The 18,099-nt window shown below is 39.4% G+C and overlaps 1 protein-coding gene across 6 annotated transcripts in view; it reads left to right on the plus strand.

The window, feature by feature from the left end:
* Nucleotides 1-18,099, plus strand: part of TPST1 (tyrosylprotein sulfotransferase 1) — a 121,872-nt gene that overhangs the window by 92,749 nt on the left and 11,024 nt on the right. Inside the window, exon 5 of one of the 6 annotated variants that reach the window (XR_014235322.1) lies at nucleotides 84-14,420. The exons of the other annotated variants lie outside the window; for them this stretch is intronic. The gene's annotated coding sequence lies outside the window, so the exon portion shown is untranslated. Of the gene's footprint in view, nucleotides 1-83; nucleotides 14,421-18,099 lie in introns of those variants that run through there. 6 annotated transcript variants of the gene reach the window in all.

Consider the following 18,099-nt stretch of genomic DNA (forward strand, 5'->3'; position numbering starts at 1 on the left):
TCTACATATTTTGATGTGTGGAGTTTATATGTATTTCACATATCCTTCTCCCACTTATCTGCCTTGCCTTTTTCTCCATTAAGGCTGTCTTTTCAAGAATAGAAGTTCCTGGGACTTCCCTGGCGGTCCAGTGGTTAAGACTCCATGCTCCCAATGCAGGGGGCACGGGTTCGATCCCCGGTCAGGGAACTAAGGTCCGCATGCTGCATGGCACCGCCAAAAACAAACAAACAAAAAAAGAATAGAAGTTCCTATGCTCAAGCTAATGAATGGTTGCAGGTATGTCTGAGTATAGATCCCTTGTACTGAGATGTCTCTGGAAAGAATGAGATGAAGATTTATTACTTTTTTTGGTCTGCTCAGCGTCTTTAAGCTTTGGAAATGGGCTGTCAGTCATGTAGCCCTGCCTTTCCTGTCATGGGGATGAGGGGAATGAGGGGAGGAGGGACTGGCTGGACTTGGGCTGGCCAATCAGATTACTCAATATCCCTGGGCTTAGTGAATTGTCTGGGAGATCATATGAACCAAGGGGGCCAGAGTATTTTCATAGATTGATATAGATGCTGAGGGAAAGGGGTTCTCTTTCTTCTTACTGGGATTGGAAGCCAAAAGATGATGTAAACCTAGAGCTAATGGAGGCATCTTCCCCACCATTTGGAGAGAGCCTGTCTGAGGATGAAGTCATTGTGATGATAAATTTGAGGACACTTGATAACATGAGGGAAACATATCCTTTTTTATTTCCTTGAGCTATTTTGATTTGGGTCTCTACTATTTACTGTCTGTGTATTTTAACTAATATAATACCAATTACCCAAATTTCTCCTGGTGCTAAAACTGATATTGCCTCTGAAAAATGTTCAGCTGCTAATCAGAAACTAATGTGATTTTTTGAAAAATAAAAACATCTGTTTCTAATTTTTAAAAAGTTCCTAATTCTAATGCCTAGTTTAGTATCCTTTTCTTTACGTTTAGTGGTTTTGTTATACCATTTAATAAATCTTTTTCATAATCCAAGGCCATGAAGATATTCTCCTATGTTATCTATAAAACCTTTATTGCTTTCCTTTTCTCATTTAGATCTGTAGCCTACCTGGAATTGATTTTTTTTATTGTGGTAAAAAATGCATAGCATAAAATTTATAATCTTAAGTATTTTTAACTGTACAGTTCAGTAATATTAAGTATATTGACATTGTTGTGAAACAGATATCCAGGCCTTTTTAATCCTGCAAAATAAACTTTCTACCCATTAAACAACTCCCCATTCCTCCCGTCCCCTCAGCCCCTGACGGCCACCATGCCACTTTCTATCTCGAATTTGACTCTACTCTAGGTACCTAATAAAAGTGGACTCATACAGTATTTGTCTTTCTATGACTGGTTTATTTCATTTAGCATAGTGTCCTCAAGGCTCATCCATGTTGTAGCATATGACAGGATTTCCTTCCTTTTTAAAACTGAATGATACTCATTTATATTTATATACCATATTTTGTTAATTCATTCATCCATTGATGGACATCTGGGTTGCTTCTACCTTGTGAATAGTGTTGCTATGAACATGGGTGTGCAAGTATCTCTTTGAGACCCTGCTTTCAATTATTTTGGATATATACCCAGAGGTGGGATTGCAGGATTATATGGTAATCTTATTTTTAATTTTTTGAGGAACTGACATGCTGTTTTCCATAGCAGATGTACCATTTTACAGTTGTACCAACAGTGCACAAGGATTCTAATTTTATACATCCTTGTCAACACTTGTTATTTTCTGTTTTTTTTTTTAATAGTAATCCTAATGGGATTACTAATGGGTGTGAGTGGTATCTCATTGTGGTTTTGATATGTATTTCTCTGATGATTAGTGATGTTGAGCATCTTTCCATACGTTTGTTGGCCATTTGTATATCATCTTTGGAGAAATGTCTGTTCAAGTCGTTTGCCTATTTTTTAATCAAGTTAGTTGCTTTTTTATTATTGAGTTCTAGAAGTTCATTATGTATCCTGCATATTAACTCCTTATCAGATATACGATTTGCACGTATTTGCATTTCTTTAGAGTTGGTTTCTGGAGTGGTTTTTTGGTGGGGGAACGGGCATATCTCCCTCTTTCTTTGTATGCCTTGTGGTCTTTTTTTGAGATTTGGGTGTTTGACAAAATAGTCACCTCTCCCATTCTTTATGTACTGGCTTCATGCATGGGGAAGATCTTCACTATCAGACCAGCTAGAGGCACTAAGACTTCTCAAACCTTTTTTGATTTGCCTAGTCACGTTGCAAGTGGCCTGGATATAGGGAGTGGAAAACCAGGGCCACTTTTGCAGTCTACCACAGGGATGGTTTCAAATCATGGATGATTTTTCTGTAATAGATAAATAATATCTATGTTTCTTCTTATGTCAGTTTGTTGTGTTTTTCAAGAGCTTGTCCATTTCTCCTGATATTTCAAACTCACTGGCAAAACAATTATAGTATCCCCTAACCTTTTAAAATATTGGGTGAAATTCACATGACAATTAATGTTTTTGAAGTGTACAGTTCAGTAACATTCAGTTCATTCACAATGTTAAACAATCACCAACTCTTTCTAGTTTCAGTACTTTTATATCATCTCAGAAGAATAACCTTTCAGTAATCATTCCCTATTCTCCTTCCCCTTACTCTGTGGGAACCACAAATCTGCTTTCTGTCTCCATGGACTTACCTATTATGAATATTTCATATAAAAGGAGCTGTACAATATGTGTCCCTTTATGTCTGGCTTATTTCACTTGGAATGTTTTTGTGGTCCATGTATCCTCTTTAAGGCTGCATAGTATTCCATTGTATACATATACCACATTTTGCTTATCTATTTGTCCATTGAGGGACAGTTGGGTTATCTCCACCTTTTGGCTATTATGAACAATGCTGCTATGAAAATTCATGTATAAGCTTCTGTGTGGATATATGGTTTCATTTCTCTTGGATATATACCTAGGAGTGGAATTGCTGGGTCATATGGTAATTTTATGTTTATCTTCTTGAGAAACTGCCAAACTGTTTTCCACAGTGGTTGTGCTGTTTTACATTCCCATCAGCAATGCACAAGATTTCTATTTCTCCACTCCTCACCAACACTTGTTTTTTTGTTTTTTTTAAAATTAATTTTATTATTTATTTATTTTTGGCTGTGTTGGATCTTCGTTTCTGTGCGAGGGCTTTCTCTAGTTGCGGCGAGCGGGGACCACTCTTCATCGCGGGGCGCAGGCCTCTCACTGTCGCGGCCTCTCTTGTTGCGGAGCACAGGCTCCAGATGCGCAGGCTCAGTAGCTGTGGCTCACGGGCCCAGTTGCTCCGCGGCATGAGGGATCTTCCCAGACCAGGGCTCGAACCCGTGTCCCCTGCATTGGCAGGCAGATTCTCAACCACTGCACCACCAGGGAAGCCCACCAACACTTGTTATTTCAAGTTTTTTAAATTCCAGCCATCCTAAAGCATGTGAAATGGTATTTTATTGTGGTTTTGATTTGCATTTCCTTACTGACCAATGAATTTGAACATCCTTTCGTGTGCTTGTTGTCCATTTGTATCTATTCAAATGTTTGTTTAAATCCACTGCCCATTTTTTAATTAGGTTGCATTTTTGTTGTTGTTGTTGAGTTCTTTATATGTTCTGGATACCAAACCCTTATCAGATGTATGATTGCAAATATTTTTCCCATTCTGTAGGTTTTCTTTTCATTCTCTTGATAATGTCTTTTGATAGCCAGATACAAAAAGACAAATGTTATATGATACTACTCATTTTAGTTGCCTGGAATAGTCAAATCTATAAAGACAGAAAGTAGAACAGTGGTTATCAGGAGCTGGTGGAAGGAGGGAATTAGAAGTTATTATTTAATGAATGCAGACTTTCAGTAAGGGGTGAAAAACAAGTTCTGGAAATGGATAATGGTGGTGGTTGCACAACAGTGTGAATGCACTTAATGCCACTGAACTGTACACTTGAATATGGTTAAAATGTACTTAACATCAAGCGACATGTATTTTATGTTAAGTATATTTTACCACAATAAAAACAAAAGAAAAAATATAATAATATGTTTCCAAGGATGTGGAGAAATTAGAACCCTAATACAATGCTGGTGGGAACGTAAAATGGTGCAATCACTTTGGAAAACAGTCTGGTAGTTTCTCAAAAAGTTAAACATCAAATGGACAAAGGCCTTGAATAGATATACAGATGGCCAATAAGCATATGAAAAGATGCTGGTCTTATATTCTTTTATTAGATGGTCAGTCAGGTGTGGCTACAAGAATCAGAGGAGAGACTCAGGAATACAAAGTTTCTGGTACTCACAGGTCCTAGAGAGAGGAGCCCATGCAGGGCTACATGAGAATGCCGCCAGGGTGGTCAGTAGGCAGAAGACAGGAACAAGGGGAAGGTTTAAGTCAGAAACTTAATTAAGATTTCCAAGGGAACGGCAAGACAGGGCAGGGTGAACAGTTTAAGACTGGCTATTTTTAGTGATTTTGGTGGGATGTGGGCTATAGGGATGGTCCCTACTTACCTGGTACTTGACTTGGGATGATTAAGGCAAAGGAATATTGTCTACTGTGGTATAGGGGCCAGATAGAGGAGGCTTGGCCCTGGATTATTGGTTAATTTGTATAACAAAAACATCCTTCAGGTGAGGCCCTTTGCTGTCTCTAAGAATTGGCTAGTCCTGGAGGGGCAACCTCTAACCAGAAAGGTTTGGTTTTGTTTTGCTTTTTAATGATGGCAAAACATCATAGTATACAATACAGTGCTCAATATCACTAGTCATTAGGGAAATGCAAAGCAAAATCACAGTGAGATACCTCTTCACACCCACTGGGATAGCTACTATTTTAAAAAGCAAGGAAAGGAAATTACAAGTGTTCGTGAGGATGTGGAGAAATTGGAACCCCCATGCATTGCTGCTGGGAATGTAAACTGATGCAGCCACTTTCTGACAGCTCCTCAAAAAGTTAAACATAGTATTACCACATGACCCAGCATTCTGCTTCTAGGTATATACCCAAAAGGATTGAAAGCAAGGACTCAAACAGATTTTTGTACACCTGTGTTCATGGCAGCATTATTCACAATAGCCAAATGGTGGAAAAAACCCAAATGTCCATTGATGGATGAATGGATAAACAGGTGATATCCACACAATGAAATATTGTTCAGCCTTAAAGAAGAATGAAATTCTGATACATGCTTCAACTTGGATGAAAATTGAAAACATTACACTAAGTGAAATAAGCCAGACACAAAAGGATAAATAGTGTATAATACTCTACTTATGTGAGATGCACAGAATAGGCAAATTCATAGAAAAAAATCAGATTATCAGGGGCTGGGCCATGATTTTATTTCTGTAAAGCTCACAGTTACTCTTATTGGAGGAGAGAGATACTTTTTGACTAGAAGGAGGCACAAGAGAGGCTGCTGGGTCATGTTCTATTTCTCAATCTATGTTCATTCTGTAAAATTTCATTGAGCAGTTCAGCCACAATTTGCACATTTTCCTTTATATGTTATACTTTAATTAAGTTGTACTTAAAATCGGGAGGGGAAGAGATATCTGAATTTCAGTTTTTAAATGCCAGAGTAAAAGATAGCCATTTTCTTATCTTGGAAATCATCTAAACACAATAACCGTAACAAGAAATAGAGACATAAATTCTATGTTTGACACTTGGAGAAATCCACAGCCCCAAACCGCAAGACACTGAGGAAGAGTAGACAAATGCAGTGAAGAGAAAACAAAAATGAGAGGGACTTGTTGAGAGAAAACATTAAGGAATGATCAACAAATGCAGTGAAGGTCAAGGAAAGGTGAGGGGGACACCCAATGTGGATGCTTTTAGGCAAGAACAGAGGATTCTACAGAATTGGCAAGCACTGAGGGCAAAACCAACAGTCTTTTTTTTTCAACTGGTGCTGGAAACCAATTTATTTAACCTAAAAAGTCAGGGACAGAAGTGACAGCGTCTGTGGGTAAAACCAACAGTCTGTAACAAGAACAGTACACAGCCAAGTTCCAATAGCTTCCCTAGACAGGGTTTGGCATGAAATATCACAAAACAGGGAAGATGGGGACTAAACACAGACCATTTAAGCCATATTTGTATAATGCTGTTGTGAAGTAGGTTGAAGGAGAGTTTTAGCGATGAAAGCAGCTTTGCAGTGTGGATCTTTGTTAGTTGTAGAGAAGTAAAGGTAAAAAACCCAATTCTCACACACAATTTGTATCATAAAGAGAATTCCTACTAACCTGGAATGTAGCCCTGGTCCTTCCCCAGTGTGAACCTCTTATAAATATTTGACATATGAACAACTCTTCTCTTTCAAAAATGAATAATAAGGCAAAAAGGATCAGCACCAGATGAAAATTTGACCAAGTATATAGCCCTGAATTTAAAAAAAATAATGAAAAAAATCACCTTGAAAAATTATTATAATTATTATTAATTATATAGAAGGAGATATGAAACAGGGCATGTATGTGTTGTTTGCAGTTTTGATACAGGAGACAAGATTTGTCTCCTACCGAGACTTATGAGGTGAGGCATTTCCTAAATGTAGGAAGGGGATTCAAATCCCGGGCAGCCACAAAGAGTAAAACTACTGCTATGTGGAGATGTACAGCGGGAGAAATACATGCACACACAGGGTTTGGTCTCCTTTTCACTGATTTCAACACTTACCAATCTCTGTTAAGTAAATCAGATTTTACTTTCTGTCTTTCTGCCGCAGTACTGATTTTGAGCTCTTCAGTCTAGTTTAACTAAATATCTTAACGGAGTGAAGGTGTGACATACTTCCTTGTTCTTAGCCTCCCCTTTGCTTTACAGGTCTGCTTCTCTACACAGAATATGATTGTCCTAGCCTTGCTTTCCTTTTCTCATCGTGTCCATTTTATTTATTTATTTATTTATTTATTTATTTATTTATTTATTTATTTATGGCTGCGTTGAGTCTTCATTGCAGTGCGCAGGCTTCTCATTGCGGTGGCTTCTCTTGTTTCAGAGCATGGGCTCTAGGTGGGCGGGCTTCAGTAGTTGTGGCATGCAGGCTCAATAGTTGTGGCGCACGGGCTTAGTTGCTCTGCGGCATGGATCTTCCCGGACGAGGGCTCGAACCCATGTCCCCTGCATTGGCAGGCGGATTCTTAACCACTGCGCTACCAGGGAAGCCCCCCATTTTTAAAAAGGAAAATAAGGCAAAGCACTTGTATCTGCAACATGCTTTTTCTAGAATGGCCTTCGAGGCAAGAAAAAGAGATCATGATTAGAGGTCTTTGAAAATGTGCTATATTCTTTCATTCATATGTACACACACACACACACACACACACACACACATTATAAGCCTTACTAATGTTGGGGCCAGGGAGAATTTCTTAGATTTTCTACCTTTTTTTTTTGGCTACTTGGCACCAATTGGTTCCTTCATGAACATTTCAAAGTGCAATTAAGCAAAAGGGAACACTTTTTCAAAAAGCTATGTAATTTCTTATCAAAAAATAATTTTAAATTCTTGAATTATTTTATTTCCAACAGTAGAACTGAATAGAATGAATAACAGTATTCTATAAGGTAATGTCATATGTAGCCCTGAAGGGTCAGCAGGTTCAAATCAGGGAGGGCCAGATGGAGTTGCTTCTTCTGCTTCTCTGCTCAGTGTATACTGTAAGTTGGCCTCAGAAACTGTTCTCAGTCCATCATCTGTAAAAATGGAGACCACTATGAAAGGATCTCTTCATTCATTTCCTTTTTTTATCCAACTGTGTTCATCCCTGGATCCAGGATATACAGATGATTAAAGGTTTATCCTTCTCCTTAAGAAGTATGCTGAAAATAGATCTGTAATTAACTATAATTCAACGTGATAACTGCCATAGAAGTAGGGTATTTGGGATGCCATGTGGACACAGAAATGGCACTACTGGATTCTCATGTTTAAAGGATAAGTAAAAGTTCCCTAGTTTGAGGGGCTTCCCTGGTGGCACAGTGGTTAAGAATCTGCCTGCCAACGCAGGGGACACGAGTTCGAGCCCTGGTCTGGGAAGGTCCCACATGCCGCGGAGCAACTAAGCCCGTGAGCCACAACTACTGAGCCTGCGCGTCTGGAGCCTGTGCTGCGCAACAAGAGAGGCCGTGACAGTGAGAGGCCCGCGCACCGCGATGAAGAGTGGCCCCCGCTCGCCGCAACTGGAGAAAGCTCTCGCACAGAAACGAAGATCCAACACAGCCAAAAATAAATAAATAAATTTATTAAAAAAAAAAAAAATTTCCCTAGTTTGAGAAAAGAAGGAAGAAGCACCCCAGTGAAGGAAATTGATGAAATTATTATTGACTGTATTTGTATGTATGAACTATCCTTCACTGTTTCTGAAAACTATGTTCATTACAGTTACCTTTGAATAGAAATGACTTAGCATTCTTGCCTGATAAGTGTCCCATAGTAAAATGATGCGATTTCTTAATCATTCTGCATGCTAAACTTTTCTCCCCAGGAAATCAAAGTCCTAATGCTATAATTGCTATATTTATACTGCTTTCTGTAGAGGTTCCTATAGTTACTACATGTTCACAATTCAATTTACATTCCAATCCATCGTGTCCAACTTCACCCAAAAGTCAATACGCTTTTTTAAAAAAACATTATTGGAGGAGCAGATCATGCTTCTGAGCTGATTAATATTTTTTCTTCTTGATATAGAGAGTATAGTATTAATAACATTTGTCCGTTGTTTCTAGCACAAGATTATTGAATGCTTCAGGGGCCTAGTCTGAGACTTGCAAAGCTGCCAAAATATTTTAAGACAAATGAGAATATGTAAACATACATGTTATCAGCTGTTTCATATTTGTGTTTTAGACATAATGAGTCTCTAGTGGGCCACAAGAGCCCAGTGGGATTAAAGATGTAAATTTCAAAATCTAGATTCCTTCCTACATTATCATATGTGGCTGGAGTTGTGTTTTCTCTGCATGTGAAACTATCAAGTCATTGTTTCTCAAGGGGGAATGCTCTGTCTATTAATAAAAATAATGAATTGCATAACAAATAACAGCAGGCCAAGCATGGACCAGTGATGAAAGTTTGTCATGAACTGAGGATTATGAATAATCCAATTCTGTGCACTTGAGCACACTTGGAAAGAGGATGGCAAGAAGAAAGAGGGAAGGGAGGGAAGGAAGGGAGAGAGGGAGGGAGGGAAGAGAAGGAGGGAGGGAGAGAGGAAGGATTAACTATATTATAGAGTTTACAGTGAGTTTACAGAAAGGAGGAATAAATTAGGTCTGAGCTTACAGTGAAATTTGAATTCACAACCAGGGGTTATGAGACTAATCTTTTAACCCTTAGAGAGAGAGAGAGAGAAAGAGTGTGTGTGTGTGTGTGTGTGTGTGTACACATATGTGTATATGTACCTACACTTTGAGCAAAACAATTTATATGTACACACATACACTTCGAAGAAAACAATGAGCAAAAGCAACACCTTGAAGTCTGCAGTGCGCATAGTATGGTCATTAGTATGTGTTTCTGGAGATTGTTTAAAATTCTCTTATTTTGAAAGAATGTTTTGAGTTAAATCAGCAATTGGTACTTCACAGCCTACAGGCCAAATCTGGCCTGCCACTTGTTTTATAAATAAAGTTTTAGTAGAACACACTACACTCATTTATTTACATGTTGTCTATGTCTGCTTTCACACTACACAAGCAGAGTTGAATAGTTGGGAAAGTGACTGTAGCCCACAAAGCATAAAATATTTACTCTCTGGCCTTTTACAGAGTAGGATGCCAACCCCTGAGTTTAATCCTCAATTTCAGCCCCTTCACAAATTACATATTTCTTATAATCTAATGAGCTTTCTAAGGCTAATATATTTGTTCTGTTGAAAATTGTTTGGATCTCTCTGATTTTTTCCCAACTTTTTCATACTTACAGAAAAATTTGGAAAACATCTGTATACCTGTAACAGATTCATTAGTTAAAATTTTGCCATATTTGCTTCATCTCTCTATGTACATGTATACACACATGATTTCTTTGTTTTGTTTTGTTTTGTTTGCTGTTGAATTATTTGAAAGTTGCAGATATTATGCTCCTTCAGCACACATCTCTAAGAATAAGAGCATTTCCTACATAAGTCATTGTTTTAAAATTTAAATATACATGTACGGGCTTTTTGTTTATGTGTAAGAACCATTTCATTTCTATAGCATTTTATTCAACCCTGTGATCCTATTTATAAATGGGAATTCCAAGTATAGTAATTATTTATCTATTGATTATAACCTGAATAATGGTCCCCTAAAGATTTCCATGTCCTAATCCCTGGAATCTGTAAACACGTTCATTACCTTATATGTCAAAAGGGACTTTGTACATGTAACTAAGGAATCTTAAATGAAGAGATTATCCTGTATTACCTGGGTGGGCCCAGTGTAATCACAAGGGTCCTTATAAGAGGGAGGCAGGAGAGTTAAAAGGCAGAGAAGGTGATATGACATTGGAAGCAAAATCAGTGAAAGAAATGTGACAGCGCTACGCTTCTAGCGTTGAAGATGGCAAGGCTAAGAATTTTCAAACCCATTTCAAAACCAGCAACTCATGGCTCCTTTTTTTTTTTTTTTTAAACCATGTTTCCCTCAATATCTCTCTTCTCTTGCATATTTTACTATAATTATCAAGAAGAAACCTAGTGATACCTTCAATACTTTGCTTGGAAGTTTCCTTAGCTGGACCATCCAGTTCGTTCGGCTCATTTTCTACTTTCTGTATAACTGCAGGTGACAGGGTTGCTAAACTTTCTGTTACTGTGTTATAAGATCCCCCTACCTCTAGTGTCTAATCAGGTGTCCCTGCATTCCTTAAAACCTGCACAGGTAGCCTCCTCAACATCTAAAATCTACTGCAATTCATGTCAATTTAGGCTTTTACTGCTGCTCTCCTTAAAGTCCCTCTAGCTACCTCCTCCTGCCCAGTTCCAAAACTTCTGCCACATTTTAGGTGTTTGTTACGTTATCACCCCACTTATGACACCAAAATCTGTATTAGTTATTTACTTAGCCATAGCAAATTACCCTAAAATTTAGGGTAATTAGCTTAAAACAACAAATGTATTATCTCCCAGTTTCTGTAGATTAGGAATCCAGGTGCAGTTTATCTAGATACCTTGGGTCAAGGTCTTTCATGAGGGTGTGGTCAAACTGTGAGCCAGGACTGCAGTCATCTCAAGGTTCAGTTGGGAGAGGATCCCTTTCCAAACTCCCTCCTGTGAGTGTGGGCAGGCCTCGGGTCCTTGCTGGCCGTTGGCTGGAGATATCAGTTCTTTTGCCACTTGGGCCTCTCTATAAGGCAGTTCACAACATGCAGCTGGCTTCCTTCCAATCAAATAAGCAAGAAAGAGTACCCAAGACAGAAGAAACACTTTTGTGACCTAATCTCAGAAATAACATCCCATCACTTTTGCCATATTCTAGTTGTTAGAAGCAAGTCACTAGATCCAGCTCACACTTAAAGGAAGGGGATTACACATGTCATGGATACCAGAAGCAGGGATCATGGGGGCTCAATCTAAGGGAATGTGGCCACAAACACTTTTAGCATGAAAATAATTTAGAAAAAGTTTAATATTCTCCGTAAGATCAAGCCAGATTCAGAGTTAGGCCTCATAACATGTCTGACACTTTCTCCTGTAAATTGTAGAAGCTTGACTGTCTGAAACCCTTGGGGAACCCATCATTCTAGAAAGTCAGATTTCTGGACAGATTTGTCCCATTTAAGACCAAACCTTAATATTTTCGTGTAGAATTCCTCTGCATTTTGATGACATATTTCTTTACCTTCTTAAATAAATAATTGATCATAATTTAAATTTTCATTTCATCCAAAGGAAATTACTGCATGTGTTATAAAGAGAAAAATGCCCATCTTCTCTTTATATAGGATATAGAACTGTTGGTCCCTTTCTTAAAGAACTCAAGGCTTCCTGTCTGCCTTTTATAATTTCTGTGTCTTCCTTTGTTTCATTTGTCACTTCTCAGTTATCAGTACTTGCCCATTGCCTTCCTGTTTGCTGTATCTGACGGCTACATGTTGAGACCAGATAACTTACGATGGTTAAAACTGTGTAAAGGAAAAGGGACCTAATGGAGGACTGGATCTGCAGTCTTCAAGTGTGTTAACGACACCCATTTTAGCTGCTTGGAGACTTTTGCTTACACCTTAATTGTAAACTATTACTACAGGTGAGGCTGTGGTAACAGGTGAGGTGATACTGGGCATAGTTGGTCAGTGGCTGATTAATCTTGTAAGAAAGCTGAAAGTGGCCTGAGGACAAGTAACAAGAATGATGCATTGCTTGCTTCAGCCAGTATTCAGAACCCCTTCTTTCTTGGGTTTTTGAAACTTCACAGGCAGCTTAGATAAATTCTCCTCCCTTCTCTAGCTCTGTAGTCTAGGTAATTCCACAATTGAAGGCTTCGCTTATAACAGAGTTAATTATATCTCACTCCAGAAATTTGAATCTGACTTTAGTCTATAAACCCAAAACAGCAAATACAATTTACTTTTCTATTTGACTTATTTCTTTTGAAATGGTATACGTCACCAGCCAAAACCTCTCAAATGGAAGCGTGCTATCACTATCACAAGTAAAAGCTATAAGGCAGGGTTAAATATGCGGACCTCACATCTTTATATGCATTTCTTTTAGACCTTGTTTAGTGTTTTGCTCTGTGAGAAGATCAAGAGCAGTGTGGTAATCTTTACAAATTGTTAGACACAGACCAGGAGGCCTGCTAGAGGGGGCAAGGGTGGAACTGAGAAAGTATTCCTTGTGGTATTCAGGCTTTGAGAAACTTCTTTGAGAATCGCAAAATGTTAGAGCTTGGAAGGGAGTGGTTAAAAAAAACCCCTTAGTCCTTTTCCCTCAGCTCCAGTGTCTTGCGAATAGTTAACAATACAGCTAAAGGTTATGGGAAGTACACATCTCTCCTTCTTATCTTTTTTCTCTGCATAACATAGAATTCCTTTTCCAGTAGTAATGTGTTCCTTTACTTAGGAGTCTTATAAATAATGGTTTCCAGCTTCTGCAAAGCTTCCAGCCACACGTTACTCACATGGACCTCAGAGAACATACATACTATGAGTACACCCTCACCACATGTTTCTTTAAAACTAAGTACTGTTGGGTCCTTTAATTTTAGCACCTCTTCTTCTCCTTTTCTATCTCCAGCTTTGCAGAGACCACCAAACTAGAGACCCCAAACCCGTTTGTCACCACTAAAACATAATATATGAAGATGGAAAGCTGTTGTAGGAATAGAAATGACTTAGCGGAGTGGAAGATAGCTGAATTTATATGCCTGAAAAAAGGGGGATGCAAGCAAGCAGAGGAACAAGAAACAAGCCAGTTCACCCTGAACCCTACAAAAGCTCAGGGGTTTGGAAACATCAGGTATTAGGGGAGGGGGATGAGGTCTGATACTAAAAAGAGAGAGATCGAAAGTCTGTATAGAGCAGTTAGACTTCCAGATCACCACCCTTCCCCTCCCCTTGCAGAAGAAGTACATTCTCTTAGAGGGAAAACAGGGACGTTAGGAATAGAGTTAGGGCTCCAAATTGAAAACCAGAGCATTAACTGAAACTCTGCTTTCTGAAAAAATAAATTATCATTAGATGATGCCTCAATCCTCTACCTCTACCCAGCTGAAGAATGCTGGTACCAAGGTAAGAGATTGTGGTGCTTTCTCTACGTTCTTAACTACCCCCCAAAAAAGCCTACAAACATGATACATGGAGAACCCTGACCAAAAAAAAGCTGGCTGAGGAAGTATACCTGAAATTAGACTCAACCCTCATAAACAGAACTCTGCTTCATAGCCAAGACTCACTGGACGTTTGTAGAACATCTCTAACATGAAAGAGACTAAAAGAAAGATAAAAAAGAACCTCAGAGGAAACAAAGTGTAAAGAGCAAAAGAAACGTAAATGAACTATAATTAACGTTCTTAAAAAGTAGAACAGGGACTTCCCTGGTGGCGCAGTGGTTAAGAATCCACCTGCCAATGCAGGGGACACAGGTTCGAGCCCTGGTCCAGGCAGATCCCAGATGCCGCGGGGCAGCTAAGCCCATGCACCACAACGACTGATCCTGTGCTCTAGAGCCCACGAGCCACAACTGCTGAGCCTGCCTGCTGCAACTACTGAAGCCCGCGTGCCTGGAGCCCGTGCTCCACAACAAGAGAAGCCACTGCAATGAAAAGCCCACACACTGCAACAAAGAGTAGCCCCCGCTCGACACAACCAGAGAAAACCTGCACACAGCAACGAAGACCCAATGCATCCATAAATAAATAAATAAATAAATAAATAAATAAATTTATTTTTTAAAAAAAAAAGTAGAACAAAAAGACCAAGAGATGACTTGGAGAGGAAAAAAAAATTAGAGGCTTAATTCAAGTGGCCTAACATTTGACTAATCGGAGTCCAAGAAAAATAGAGAAAATGATGAGTGGGAAATTATCAAAGTAATAATTTAAGGATATTCCCAAGAACAGAAGGACATGCATCTCCAGTACCAATGAGTGAAGAAAATGAGCCTCATCAAGGCACCTTATTATAAAATTATAGAACCACCAGGGATAAAGAGAAAACTCTTAAATCTTGCAGAGTGAAAACAAAGGTCACATACAAAGGACCAGGAATTAGAATGATACCAGCCTTGTCAACAGAAACATGGGAAAATAGAAGACAATGGAGCAATGCCGTAATTTCAGAGAGAAAATTACTATATCCTAGAATTATATAACCAGATGAACTTTCAGCCAGGTGTTAGGATAAGATAAAGACATTTTCAGACATGCAAAAAGACAAATACTGTATATTATCACTTATATGTGGAACCAAAAAAAATAAAGCAAGCTAGAGAATATAACGAAAAGAAACAGACTCACAGATACGGAAAACAAACTACTGCTTACCAGTGGGGAGAGGGAAGGGGGGCGGGGCAAGATAGAGGTAAGGGATTAAAAGGTACAAACTACTATTGTAAAATAAATAAGTTACAAAGATACATTGTACACCACAGAGAATATAGCCAACATTTTATAATAACTATAAACGGAGTATAATCTTTAAAAATCATGGGGGCTTCCCTGGTGGCGCAGTGGTTGAGAATCTGCCTGCCAATGCAGGGGACACGGGTTCGAGCACTGGTTTGGGAGGATCCCACATGCCGCAGAGCAACTAGGCCCATGAGCCACAACTACTGAGCCTGCGCGTCTGGAGCCTGTGCTCCGCAACAGGAGAGGCCGCGATAGTGAGAGGCCCGCGCGCCGCGATAAAGAGTGGCCCCCGCTCGTCGCAACTAGAGAAAGCCCTCGCACAGAAACGAAGACCCAACACAGCCCAAAATAAATAAATAAATTTATTAAAAAAAAAAAAAATTATGAATCACTATGTTGTACACCTGAAACTTATGTAATACTGTAAATCAACTATACCTCAATTTTTTTTTTTTTTTTTTGACAGGAAAGTAGGATTTATTGGTGGGCATGAGTAAGGAGGGGACAGTGCCAAGGCTGTCATGCGGGCAGGGCCCGCCATTCGTCCAGGGGCCACGATTAGGGATGTATTTGACCCCACAGCCTTCTGGGATGAGCCGCTTTTCTGGCACCATGTTTTCAAATTCATCTGCGTTAAACTCAGTGAATCCCCACTTGGAGATGTGGATCTTCTGGCAGCCAGGGAACTTAACTTGGCCCTGCAGAGGGCCTCAAGCACATGCTCCTTGTTCTGCAGCTTGGTGCAGATGGACGTTATGACTTAGCCTGTGTGGACCCTGGCCACTGTGCCCTGGGGCTTTCCAAAGGCACCGCGCATACCTGTCTGGAGCCTAGAGTGGGGACAGCATGCCAGTCGTTAATGTCCACTGGAAGGGGCTGTCTCCCAGGTCCCTTAGGGCAACGCATACAGGCAACAGGCTGCACACACTACTGAGGAGGCTGCTGTTTGCAGCCACTGTGTGCCGGGCCCCCGCGGGGATATACCTCAATTTTTAGAAGAAAGAAAGAAAGGGAAAACGGGGAAAATGGGCAAAAGATCTGAATAGACACACCTTGCCGACGGAAAATATACCAGTGGCAACTAAGCATATGAAAAGGTGCTCAACATTGTATGTCATTAGGAAAATGCAAATTAAAACAACGAGATACAGCTACACACCTAGTAGAATGGCCAAAATCCAAAACACTGACACCACCATATCATTGTGAGGATGTGGAGTAACAGAAACCTCATACACTGCTGGCGGGAATGCAAAATGGTACAGCCACTTGGAAGACAGCTTGGCAGTTTCTTATAAGATTAAACATACACTTACCTTGTAATCCAGCGGTCACATTCCTTGGTATTTACCCACATGAGTTGAAAACTTATGTTCACACAAAACCTGTACACAGATGTTTACAGCAGCTTTGTTCATAATTGCTAGAACTTGTAATTTGTAAGCCACCAAGATGTCCTTCAGTAGGTGAATGGGTAAATAAATATCCAGACAATGGAACATTATTCAATGATTAAAAGAAGTGAGTTATCAAGTTGCAAAAATACATAGAGGAACCTTAAGTGCATATTACTAAGTGAAAGAAGCCAGTCAAAAGGCTGCATACTGTATGATTCCAACTCTATGGAGATAGTAAAAAGATTGGGGGAAGGTAGGGAGGGCTAAATAGATGGAGCACAGGGGATTTTTATGCTAGTGGAACTATTCTGTGTGCTACTGTAATGGTGGATACATGTGTCAAAACCCATAGAAAGTACAACACAGAGAGTGAACCCTAGTGCAAACTAAAACTTCAGTTAATAACAGTATATCTATACTGGTTTGTTAATTGTAACAAATGTACCACAGTAACGCAGGATGTTAATAATTGGGGAAAAGTGTAGGAGAGGGAGAGGAAGTATATGGGGACTCTGCTTTCAACTCAGTTTTTCCTGTAAACCTAAAACTGCTCTACAAATAAAGTCTATTAATTTAAAAAGTATACGAGGCAATTATTAACTCTAGCTAAAACAGCACAAATTGTGTAAGAAAATGTAACTGTGGTATTTATATTGTCATAATAATGAAAACTTACAGAATGTGGCTTTAAACAAAAATTATTGTGTAAGTTTTGAGAGACTAGAGGAAGGGAAGTATTACAACCTAATATCCTCATCTGTCATAATAGAAAGTCTATGTAACAGAAGTGAACATCTGAACATGTTCCTATCCAAAGGCGTTTCCTCCCATGTGTACCCAAGCCCATCTCCCTGTTTCCTGCATCATCACATTTTGCATTCCAGCAGAATCTTTCCCATCAACAAACAAATATGCCTTTCATTCTTCTATCTTAACGCGCACACACACACACACACACACACACACACACACGCGCGCACACACACACCCCTACATTTATGCCAGGTGCCCTGCCACTGCCATTCCATTTCTTTGCTTCCCTTTACTTAAAAGCTCGTTTTCTGTACTCCTGTCTCCAGTTCCACTCCCTCTATTTTTTGTTACATTCACTCCATTCAGAATTTCACAACTACCATTCTACTTAATTTGCTCTTGTCAAGGTGACAGTGACCTTCACGTTGCTTAGCCAATGGTCAGTTATCATCTTGTCTCCCAGCCTCTTTTGATACAATTGATTACTCCCTCCTTGATATGTTTCCTTCACCTGGCTTCTAGACACCACTTTTTAAATTTTTCCTTCTGTGTCATTGGTGGCCTCTTCTCAGTCTTCTTTGCTGATTCTTCCTTTTCTCCCTGACCTCTTAATGTTAGGATTCCCCCATATCTCAGTCTTAAGTCCTCGGCTCTTCTCTCTCTACCCTGAGCACCTGGCTTATCTCATCAGGTATCAAGTTTTAAATACCATCTATAAGTTGATGATTCTCAAATTTATAGATCCCAGCCCAGACCTCTTCCATGAACCCTAGATTTGTATATCTAACTGGCTACTTGACATTTTCATTTATTGTCTAATAGACATCTGAAGCTTAACATTTCT

This window comes from Balaenoptera borealis (genome assembly GCF_965194805.1).
Source record: "Balaenoptera borealis genome assembly, chromosome: 16".
NCBI lineage: Eukaryota > Metazoa > Chordata > Mammalia > Artiodactyla > Balaenopteridae > Balaenoptera > Balaenoptera borealis.